Source organism: Nansenia antarctica (genome assembly GCF_963989245.1).
Source record: "Nansenia antarctica genome assembly, chromosome: 1".
Taxonomy (NCBI): domain Eukaryota; kingdom Metazoa; phylum Chordata; class Actinopteri; order Argentiniformes; family Microstomatidae; genus Nansenia; species Nansenia antarctica.
The window spans coordinates 40178000-40190499 of NC_137674.1; the positions used below are offsets into that span (position 1 = coordinate 40178000).

Here is a 12500-nt window from a genome sequence, read left to right on the forward strand (position 1 = left end):
TCTCCCCCCTCTCTCTCTCCCCCCCCCCCCCCTCTCTCTCTCTCTCCTCTCCTTAACACTGTATGATGAAGCACCAGCTCTCATCCCTCTGGGATTGGGGTGGACACACATACACACACACACACACACACACACACACACACAACCCCCCCCACCTCCCTCGCTCTCTCTCTCTCTCTCTCTCTCTCTCTCTCTCTGGTGGCTGGTGGCAGAGTGTACTGTTTGTGTAGTTTTGTCTGTGTTCAAGGTCAGTGGCTGAGCCGTGCTGTCGTGAGGAACTTTCCCTCTGAGCCCTGTAAACAATCACTGGCTCAACGAGAGCGCCCAGCAGTGAAGGACAAAAAACACCACAAACCAGACGAAGCGGGAGACTGTAACGAGCTCAGACTGAGACACGGGAGAGACGACAGCCCAGACAGCACATAGCCACACAGCCACACAGGCTCAGGCTAAAGCCCTGTGAATGCAGTCAACAAGCCCATGAGGGCTCATCAAGTGGATACATATGGATGTAAAGCTTAGCGGTTAACCCACGTCTATACCGCCATAACAAGCTAGTGTACAGTATAGGAATGCATGGCATCAAGCCTCCTCCTTGGGTGTGTTGATCTGGGCTCAGAGCTGGTGAGATGTTGCCCGCTGAGGCTCAGTGGGGAGAGAGCAGAGCAGAGGAACATAGGAGATACTGTTCATCATGTCAATGCAGCTTAGGAGAAGACAGCACACAGGTGTGTCAGGAGGGACAAAAACAGGTTAGCCAGTGAACTGGTGAGCTGTAGATGACTAGTTTGCTGTGTCTGTAGACCTGTAGAGCTGAGCGGCTGATGGTTATAGAGACCAGTAAGAAAGACCACGAAGATACCAGTACGATAGACGAGCAGAGGAGACCTGTAAGGTAAAACAGAGAGCTGTTGGAGAACCCCATGAGAGAAACCAGTTGCAACTAGAGAGAGCAGTAAGTAACCAGTAGGAGAGACCGGTAAGAGAGTGGTGAGACCAGTAGGATAGACTATGAAGATATCAATGAGAGACACCCAACAGACTGAAGAGAGTAAGAGATACCAGTTCCAGCTAGATACCAATGGGAGAGAGCTGGGAGGGACCAGTCGGAAAGACCCGAGAGATACCAGTGAGAGAGACCAGCTGTAGATACTGCACCACTGGGAGAAACCATTAAGAGATGGAAATGGGTGGTGGAAACAGAAGAAGAGAAGAGAGACCAGTTTGAGAGTCTAGAGATCAGTCAGTCAGGCAATTCAGGATGGACTGTAAGTGGGAGGGTTCTTGATCCTGGCTGATTCTCTCCCCAGTAACTAAAGCGACAGGAATAGACCTCCTCTGTTCAGTGACAGTGGGTTTCGTGTCTCGAACAGTGGTTATTCCATAATGCAAATATTAATATCACACACCCAGACCCAGTCCTCTCCAATCCTCCTCCGTTCCCAGTCAGCTCCTCAACGTTCCCATTGTAGCGAGACAAAGCTGCGCTCACTCTGGAATTCAGGAATTCTTGCCGTTCGTTCGGACGGATCGAGATGGAGCAGTGGGAGTTTGCAGGCAGGCTGAGAGGGACTGTATTTTTGAGTGTGTGTGTGTGTGTGTGTGTGTGTGTGTGTGTGTGTGTGTGTGCGTGCGTGCGTGCGTGTGCCCCCGTGTGTGCGCCTATGTAATAATGTTGCATCTCTGAGAGGGCTAATGTGTGTTATTTGTGTGTGTGTGTGTCAGTGTGTGTCCATGTGTGTTTGCGTGCATGTAGTGTAACTCCAATGTAACCCTCCATTGTACAGTGCTCTTTTTCACAATAGTTATATGGTTACACTTGGGCACTGGACACTGACTTTCTCTCTCTCTACCCTTCCTGCCACTGTGTTGTCCATGCCAGTATGTGCCAGCCTTTGCCAGTCCCTTGTTCCCTTGTTAAAGGGAACATAGATGCTGAGCTAGATTTTCCATCAGACTTTCCATAGTTAGATGTTATAAAAGTACTATGGCGCCCAGCCTTGTGCTATGGCATGGATGTCTCCTCTGTCTGGAAAAGTCATTTTCCCAAATCCCAATCCTTACTTGGAACTGTTTGACAGTTTTGTATTGTTAGCAATCCAAGATTTGCAGGTGTAGAATTTTAGAGTTTCTTGGGAGGTAGATGTTTTTGTATTTTACAACGCTAGACAGAAGTATGATGGTTTGCAACCATACGATTTTAACCACATATTGCAACGTTAAAGGGACACCTTAAGGGGCCATTTGTAACATCACATTCATTATATTGAATATTCATTCAATATATTTTGCCGCTTTCACATTATTTAGACACTGGTATGGAGTTGGAGATAATAATAATAATAATAATAACTTTTATTGGTAGGCTATAGCGCTTTTCCTACAAACGTTGCAGCTCAAAGTGCTCCAATCATTATATAATCATAATTTTATTATTTAGTCATTTAAAGGCAATATTAAAAAGATGGGTTTTTAGTCTTGACTTGAACATATTTGCTGAGGTTGCGACCCTAATGTAAACTGGCAGTGCATTCCACAATTTGGGTGCATAAAATGAGAATGCCTCACCAAATCTCTTCTTTTTTGTACAAGTGGTACACAGAGAAAACCAGCGTCAGAAGACCTGAGAGCTCTATTGGGCTGATATGCTAGCAAAAGGTCTTTCAGATATTCTGGTGCTGTGCCGGTGAGAGCTTTATAAACAACCAGAAGGATCTTGAAATCTTTTCTGAACTTAACAGGAAGCCAGTGTAGAGTCTCTAAAATAGGAGTTATGAGCTCTTCTGCTTGTTTTGGTTAAAACTCTCGCTGATGCATTTTGGACTAATTGCAGCTGGCCAATAGCTTTCTTCGGAAGACCAGAAAGGAGACCGTTACAATAGTCCAAACAGGTAATAACAAAATCATGCATTAACACTTCTGCATCAGCTTGCCGGAGAAAATGTCTAACATTTGCAATATTCCGTAGATGATAAAAAGCATTTCTAATGATAGATTTGATGTGAGGCTCAAAGCTTAAGTCAGAATCTATCATCAAAAGCAAGGTTCCCATGGTATCGACAATTTGTCTTTTTGTGGTTTTGGTCCAATGACAAGAATCTCAGTTTTGTCCTGATTTAGTTGTAGAAAGTTTTTGGACATCCAAAGTTTTATATCTTGGAGACAATTCTCCAGCGAGCTGAGTGCATGTGAATTATCAGGCAATACTGATACGTACAGCTGAGTATCATCAGCATAACTATGAAAATGCACACCATGTTTTCTGATGATTCCACCTAGAAGAGCAAGGGACCAAGAATAGACCCCTGAGAGACTCCACATGTGATGTCAACACATTCATAATGAATGTGATGTTAAAAATGGGTGAAGTGTCCCTTTAACCCTACCACTATAAAGACTCAAAGAAAAATCCCATAGGTACACAGTTTACAATACTTGGTAATTGGGTCTGCCGATATGACTACAAATTGTCCTATTTAACGTGACCATTTAGTGATCGCTGGATTCCAGATAGCACAGTATTCTACATGACGGGACCTTCTCCAAAGAGACCCTAGTCAGCACATGAGACAGAAACCTCTCTCTTGGTGTGTCTTACTGGTGTTCTTACAAATTGTTAATAATTAGGCTATCATCTATGCTCTGTCATATCCCTCTACCTCTCTCTGTGTCTCTCTCCCTCTCTCCCTCTCGATCTGACTATTCTTTCACCCTTTCTCTCCATCACTCTTGGTTCTTCTTTCTTCTCTCTCTATCTCTCTCTTTCTGTCTCTCTCCCCCTTCCCTTTCTCTCGGTCCCCCCTTTCTCTCTCTCTTTCTCTTTCTTTCTCTCTCTCTCTTTCTCTCTGTCTATAGCACCAGCTTACCCTGCCCCCAAAACCCTAGCTTCTGATTGGCTGTTCCCACAGCAGGAAGCACAGGAAGTTCAAGGTTTCTAATAACCACCCAGAGACTCTGTTACCATAGAGACAAAGATAAGCTCCTCGCTCTCCACAAAAAAATAAAAGAGGGCGTTTGCATGTCATCACAGCTCCCGTTTCCTCTCTCTCACTCTCTGGCCTCTCAAAACTTCCCATCCTTGCTTAGCTTGGTTGTTCATTGGGCTTGTTCATCTTTGTTGTTATGGAGGTCTGTATCGTGTGTGACTGTGTGCCTCACCAGTTAATTTCATAGGCTATTATTCTAGAAATGGGTTGATGTAAACTCTCTCATGGTTGAGGTCAAGAGGTAGAGGGAGGTGCATTGACGTGCGTGGTTCACTGCACTGCAATGTCCTACTCTGTCCTCTTTCAAATACCTTTCCTTCCTATGTGTGTGTGTGTGTGTGTGTGTGTGTGTGTGTGTGTGTGTGTGTGTGTGTAAGTAAGTGTGTGTGTGTGTGTGTGTGTGTGTGTGTGTGTGTGTGTGCGTTTGTGTGTGTGTGCATTTGTGTGTGTGTGTGTGTGTGTGTGTGTGTGTGTGTGTCTGTGTGTGTGTGTGTGTGTGTGTGTGTCTGTCAATGTGTGTGTTTGTGTGTGTGTGGTGTGCAGACAGCAGCCTATTCCTGTGCTGTGATGTCAGGGCGGCCTGCTTGTGTGCTGTAACAGTGATACGGCTGGCAGGACGTTAATTGATTTCAGGAGTACTGTGTCCCACAGGCTCTGAAACAGCCTCCTCCTGCTCTCTAGTCAAGAGCATTTGAAGGTCTCTCTCATTCTCTCTCTCTTTTTCTCTTCCTCAATCTCTTTCTTTCTCTCCTCCTCCTTTCTCTTAAGCAATCACTTTGCTCAATGTGTTCTCTGTCTCCCAGTCCTCTTTTTCTTCTCTTTTACTCTTTTCTCTGATGTCTGTTTCTCTTCACAAACAGAACCTTGGTGTGATGTATACAGTGTGTTGTTGCTCCAACAGCTGGCATTTGTGTGTGGTAGGACATGTGTGTGTATCTTGTCTTTGGTCTTTGACATAGCTTTGTGTGTGTGCGTGTGTGCGTGTGTGTGTGTGTGTGTGTGTTTAAGTGTGTGTGTGTGCGCGCGTGTGTGCATGTGTGTGCATGCGCGCCTGTGTGTGTGACAGCTCTACAGGCCGCAGTAGTTCAGAGGGTGCTGGTAGTACTTTCACTGAACATTTCTGTCGGTGACAGTGCTTCCTGTTGACGGAGTGTTCATGTTATCAGAGGCCCAGGCTGTCGGCAGGAAGCGTGTCAGCCACTTGTTCTTTAAAGAACCAGGACACGTTGCACATCACTTCTTTTTGCCTCGGCTGGAAGAGAGAAAAATTGTACCGTATATGTCTGTCTCTCCCTTTTTTTCCTAGTCTTTCTGGATATCTCACTCCACGCCTCTCTCGTTCCCTTGCTTTATCTCTCTACTGTATATCTTCCTCACCTTCTCTCTCTCTCAGCCCTCATTCCTCCAAACTCGCTCTCTCCCACTCCCCCCCCCCATCATCCTCCATGTATTTGTCCTGACAATCATTCTCTTTCTCTCTCCCTCCTTTCCTCTCACTCCCTCCTTCTCCCAGTCCCTCTTCCCAGCCATCCTGCTCTTCCTCCCTTCCTCTCTCCTAACTTTATGAAATCTCTTTCACGTTGCCATGACAGTTTTTCCCCCTCAGTTGAAACATTGTTGTTGTCACGGCGCAACGTGAGCCCAGCTCAGATCTGTCTGCTAAGGCGTCACATGTCTCCCAGACATACCCTTAGATGCCTTTTATATGCTAATACCCAAGCCCATTCCCCCTGCAGAAAAAGGAGCCATTGTGGATCTGATATGGTTGTCAGTTGCATCCTGTTCCTCTGACAAAGAATGGGAGGAAATGCGACTCTGTGGATCAGAGCCACACACCATCAGGGTCTGGTATCCCATGAGAGTGTCTTGATCATAGCCGGTTAGAGATTGTGACCTTGCCTAGTCCATCAGTTAGTTGAGTGTATGCAGAACAAACAGATCAAAGCTAGGAATTGATATTTGATCAAAAGGCACAGTCCGTAAATTGAATTTCCAGTACCGCAATCATTATCAATTGTTGATTTCCTTTTCACAGTCTGACATTGACGTTGCGAGACGGAGAACTGTTTAACCATGGTTAGCAAAAATGGTGCAGCTTGTAGTGCAGAGGTCAAAGTTGAAAGGTGAGAAAGGGTATTGTTGGAGGGCAGACAGCCCTTTTATTCAGATGCACTGGAGTGTGTGTGTTGTTATACCGTAGCCCTCCCTATCCTCAAAATCCTTTGTTTGACCCTTCCCTCAAAACAACAGCTAATGGCTTGTCAGCGCCTTGTGTCGCACTGCCCCCTTATTTAAAATCAAATAAGGAGGAGACATGTTTAGCAACATTCTCCATAGAGAAAGAACAGAGGGGGGAAAGAAACATTGGATTTGTGTCACAGATCCATCTGGACAATATTGGGATGGCAGTGACCAACTCTCCACCCCAGGCACAACAGGTGCTTCTTATTATTTGTATTATTACCGTCCTGTTGTGTGTTTTGTAACTCCCAGTGTGGTAACCCTTGTTAGGGGTTTGTCTCTCATGGTCCTCAATGTCGTGTCATAGGAACAATTTGCTTATGCGCTAGTTTATTTAGTTTAGTTTGGTTTGGTTGATTATTTTCCTTAGTCTGTTCCTGCGTTATCTATGGAGGCCTAAAGTAAAGTGACTTTGCCTTTCAACTACATTCCCTTGTCTGGTGTCCTCTCTGCGCCTGGGTCCTACCCTACACACCTTACAATTTGGGTTTCTTATGCGTTCCTATTGTGGCCAAATGCACACACACACACGCACAACACACACACACACACACACACACACACACACACACACACACACACAGAGGTTGTTAACCCTTCAATGAGGACTCTTCACCTCATCCAACTGTTTCCTCCCCTGAGTGTCTTTGTTCATTCTTGGTTTTTCCTCTACGAGCCAGGAGCCTGATTGTCTGGGGAGATGGCTAGGCAGGCCCTATGATTGAGTCATGCAGTCACACACACACACACACACACACACACACACAGACACACACACACACACACACACACACACACACACACACACACATTCCCTGTCTCAATCTAATTCAGAGGACTGGAGAGGATCAAGTCATTTCCATCGCCAGTGCAGGCCTATCATCAGTGTCATATTTCATTGGTATTGCTTTCATTTGGGGTCTGTCAGTGTGCAGACAGCTCTACCGAGGAGTGGATATACAACTCTATTTTACTGCCCTTTCCTCCTCTCTCTCACTGAGCACCGTCCGTCGCTCATGTGTGTGTGTGTGTGTGTGTGTGTGTGTGTGTGTGTGTGTGTGTGTGTGTCGGGGGGGGGGGGGTTGGGATGCCACACACACACACACACACACACACACAGTATCCAAACTATTATAAATACACATTCAAATTAAAATGTCCTCACATACACACCCTGAACCCTTCTCTCTTCTCCTTCTCCTGCTCTCGGTTTTCCTTGTCAAGACATCTTCCAGACAACTGTTTGTCCCAGGAATGGGAGGTGCATTGATTTATTTACCACCTAAGGATGAAATTCGCAAAAGTAGTATTTCTAACCCGTGGTACACTGGGGCTTTTCTGTCAAGCAGCTTTATTTATTTAGAAAGGGGAACTCAACTTGCTGTTGGCGTCCTCAAAGCTGCTTGGCATTCTTCCGCCTTTGAACGTGCAAATCTTCTCGCAACTATACAGTCGATATGACACATAGCCAGTGCCGGTGTAGAGAAGACAATGTTGTAGACAAACCAGGCACTACAAAGCTCAGTGTCTTCTTCTTTTCCTCTCTCACTCGTTCTCTCCTCCAATCCTGTCCTCTCCTCTCCGCTCCTTTCCTCTCCACTCTGCTTCTCTCCTCTCCTCTCCTCTCCTCTCCTCTCCTCTTCCCTGCCCTCCCCTCCCTTCCCCTCCCCTCCTCTCCTCTCCTCTCCTCTCCTCTCCTCTCCTCTTCCCTGCCCTCCCCTCCCTTCCCCTCCCCTCCCCTCCTCTCCTCTCCTCTCCTCTCCTCTCCTCTCCTCTCCTCTCCTCTCCTCTCCTCTCCTCTCCTCTCCTCTTCCCTGCCCTCCCCTCCCTTCCCCTCCCCTCCTCTCCCCACCCATCACAGATGATGGCTTCTTTTCATCTTCCCCAGTGTTTCTCAGTAGAGTGCCCCTAGTCCTCTCGACCTGCTCTTCTCAATCCATAACAAGTCCTTGACCTCCAGGGAGTCAAAGGGAAGAGGCTAACCTTACAAAGACACTAGCCCAGCTCCGAAATGGGCTAACCAGATAACAAGTAGGGCCTGGTTCCTTCGGTCCTACAGGTGGAGAACCGGGTGCTAAATATAGCCTAATGTCAAAGCTAACACTAATAGGCTATAGCTAAAGCTAAGTTGCAGAGCGGAGAAGCGACCACTTAACCACTGACGCAGGATTACCTCTTCGCTTATCCTCATAATGGTTATGGGTTTGGAAATCTGGTCCTAGATCAGCAATTAAGGGCTACATTGAACGGAGTCATCATAATCTCCTGAATGGAGGAGGCTCATAGAAGGGCTCTAGGTAGACATTGCCCATAGGCAATGAGCATAATGAGCCATAGGCTCCCCATTCCATAGGGGGTCACATACACTCACACACACACACACACTCACGCACACACACACACACACACACACACACACACACACACACACACACACACACACACACACACACACACACACACACGTACAGGGCCTTCAGTAAGTATTCATCCCCGTGGATCTTTCCACATTTTGTTGTGTTACGATTTTAAAATAGATTTACAGTTTTTCTCTATCGCTTTTTTGAATGCAGTGTTTGCTTTTGCCAGAGATTTGTGGAGTTTAGGGTTTTGTGTGTGAGTTTTTGGATTTGTGTTAAGAGTTAAAAGAAAATGAGCTATGCTTTGAGAAAATGTGTTAAAGCGATAGAGAAAAACTGTAAAACAAATCCACAAATCCATTTTTAAAACAAAAGACATTTAAGCTTTTAATTTGTTATTAATTAGTGACATTATAGGACACACACACAGAAAACTAACTTTAGATCAGTGTCTAGAGACAACTCTACCCTACGCCTTAAATGAGCGCTGTCATATAGAGGGGCCATTCTTCAGTGTGGATGAGTACCATGATTACACAGTAAGGATAAGCAGAGAGAGAGAGAGAGAGAGAGAGAGAGAGAGAAAGAGAGAGAAAGAGAGAGAGAGAGAGAGAGAAAGAGAAAGAGAAAGGGAGAGAGCGAGAGAGAGAGAGAGAAGAGAGTAGAGTATCTGAGATGATGGGTAGTGTGAGGGTATAAGAGGTTCTCGAGTGGCAGTGGGTGTTCCTTGTCAATCTCTCTCCTCGGTATACTGTGACATTGGGAGAGATGAGTGTGAGGAGAAATCTAACCACGTCTAGTGGATAATGGAAGGGTCAGGGGAATAGCACTTGTGTGGTCAAGATACACACACGTCACTCACACACACTCCAGACTGCCAGAGCACCAAGTGAAAGGTACCAAAGATCTACCAGCTCCTCTCTGCCAACTCCCAATACCAATATTGTCTGTTTTGCTGTGTTGCTTTTATATATTTATATATGTGAATGTTTGTGTCACACAATTCCAAGTGAATGAAATACAATGAATTTGAACTTCAAAGACTGGAGCTTAGTGGGGACCAACTGCCATGATGGTTTTACTCCTAGGAGGGCTGATGAAGGGTTCAGAATGGAGATAGGCCTTGTTTTAACAGGCTCACAAAGGATCGGGGAGATAGTCTGCAGTAGCTAATGCATGGTCTAACGAGATACTAAAGAGGTTAGGGGCATTGGTCTTCCCTTAAGGAGGCTTATGTAGGGGATATAGGGAATGATATATGGAGGCACTAGATAGACGACCCTCATCTAAAGGGCTTAGGGGTGTAGTATTGTCTGAATAGATTGACAGACACTGTATGGACCGCTAGAGGAACAGACTGGGGCTTATAGAGAGAGGCCTGACAGATATCCCTAGATATTCCTTCTTTCATGGCGGATCACATATAGGGACAAGGGGATAATAGGTTAAAGCAGGAGATGCAGGATTACTATGGTGCGCCGGTGGGTCGATTCTAGGTCATGTTTAAGGGGGTCAGGTCAAGGGGGGGTGTATGAAAAGGTTCATGAAAGGGTTAATGTAGGTTTAGAGGGATCGGACAGCATACTTATTATAAAGGGACTAATGGAGAAAGTAGGGTGAACATAGCCCTGAGAGGGTTGTACAGGCTTGAGGAGGATAACCCTTGTCTGAGGGGGCTAACATTGGGAATATGTGATTAGACTTCAGGAGTAAACACAGGGGGTAGGATCAATACGGTAGCCTTTGGGAATAGGCCTTGTTCTAGGGGTCTAACATGGGATGAGAAAAGGAAATAGCCTTTGGTAGATGATAGGCGCATGGGGGGAATAAGCCTTCAGGGGAAAATGTAGGAAATGCGGAATGCGGGGGGCTAACATGCAGTACTGTGTATTGTGAGAATAGCCGCAGGAAGCTATAGGAGGTTAGGGTGCATAACCTTGGATGAATAGGAAGATAATACAACATTTCGACGAATAGGCTTTGTTTGAGGGCGATATCATGCCTCAGAGGTTGCAGGGAGGGCAGTCTGAATGGGGATGATTTTACTGTATAGAAAGTGTTGGTTCAGTCAATGACTGGGAAGGCCAGATTGATTTCCATTGCTGACTCGGGGCTGGAGTGTGGAGAGTGACTGACACATCCAGACAGTGAGTGACAAGATACAGAACTGGGTGTTTTGTCAAGGTCACGACCCTGTGTGTGTGTGTGTGTGTGTGTGTGTGTGTGTGTGTGTGTGTGTGTGTGTGTGTGTGTGTGTGTGCATGTGTGCACCTCCCTAAGTGCCTGTATGTGTGTGTGATCAATCTCATTTTCACTTCTTTCCTCCATTGCTTTCAAATCTATTTTTCTGACACCATGTTTACAACATACATATATATCGCCCACCCATTCCATGCTAATAAGCTGTGCCACTCATTGTGTTTCCAAGGTATTAGGAGTGAGAGTCAGTGACAGGCAGAACACACTGCTGTGTGCTGGAGATCAGTGACAAGTGACAAGGCCTAGACAGTGACAAGAGAAACTAGACCGTACCACATTCTTACACATGCAGACATCACGTCTCGAAACTGGGGAAACAGCTCAAGAATGACATTAGGAAGTAGGTCTAAGAGCGAACATTTAACATGACTTCTCCCTTCCACAACCCTGTTGATGCTATGTTCTTCCCTTGTGCATTGTACATCAATAACTGCCTATCCATCAAAAAGTGTTTAGAATGTCTTGACAACTCTCAAATGCCTTGTACATAAAAGTATCAAGGCTAAATTTACAACACAGCGTTCTAACAAAATGTCATCAATGTTTGCCGGAATGATTCTTTTAACCCAATCACAGCAGTAAAAACTCTCCAACACACACGCACGCACGCATACACACATGCAGAGTAAGTGCCCTATGTCTGTATTGTCCTGTCCATTGCACTGGCAGTACGGCGACTCTTGTGTGCTGAAGCTAATTGGATTTGAAGCGTAATCATGTTTGCGAGGGCCTTGATTAGTGCCTGAATGTTGTTGCAGGGGGGAGTTTACCGGGTCTGTCGTGGAATGACATGTCTAAATTGCTAGCCAGTCTCGTAAATTGACACACAGATTAACACTAAAGGGGCTTTGGCATATGTGATAGATTTATACAGAGTGTGTGGCTACTCCAAAGACAGCTGACAATTGTTTATAAAAATATTGTATCCCTGGAGAGAGATTTGTGCACCAGGCTGACATAAAGAAACCTGGGCCAAAGACTTTCACATACTGTACTTATGATGCGTTTAGTTTCATTGGTGGCAATAGAACCGATAGAAATAGTTCCAAAAGTGCCATCCATCAACAAAATGAAATACACATAAAAAAACATAATATTTCAAGTATCATACAGTAGGTATTTGGCTTTCTATGAAGTGCTAAACAGAACTCAAATGGGCAAAAATGACTACATTACTCTTAATAATCGCAGCAGATTTGATTCAAAAACCTTTCTTTTCGCATGAGATGATGTCTATGAATTATGTGAATATAAAGCATAACCGATTAACTCTTTTTTTGGATTAAGTGTCCCCAATATATTCGAAATATGATTACAGTTGTGCTTATCTTTCAGCTATTCAGCAGAAAATGTGCCAACGAATGACCTACCAACATGTCTATGCAATTCCATTGACATTGGAACACTAGTTCACAAGTCTCAAACTGAAACAGAAATGTCAAAATACTCTAATACAACAAAGACATCAAGACAACTGCTCAAAAAACTCCCCAAGATGACTATTCAATATTTCCCCATTCTATCCTTCCTAATGATGTAAAAAGGCTATATAGCCTCTATCTCTGGTCTTTATAATCAGTCCTGTCAGTGCTAGTTCAAGGTTACAGCTGGGGGGAGTAATGTGGAGTGAAGTCCCCTGGCCGTAGCTTTGTGC

The 12500-nt window shown here is 45.2% G+C and overlaps 1 protein-coding gene across 1 annotated transcript in view; it reads left to right on the top strand.

Moving 5' to 3' along the window:
- The window catches only part of foxn3 (forkhead box N3), an 82689-nt gene that overhangs the window by 648 nt on the left and 69541 nt on the right, over positions 1-12500 (top strand). The gene's annotated exons all lie outside the window — the stretch shown is intronic.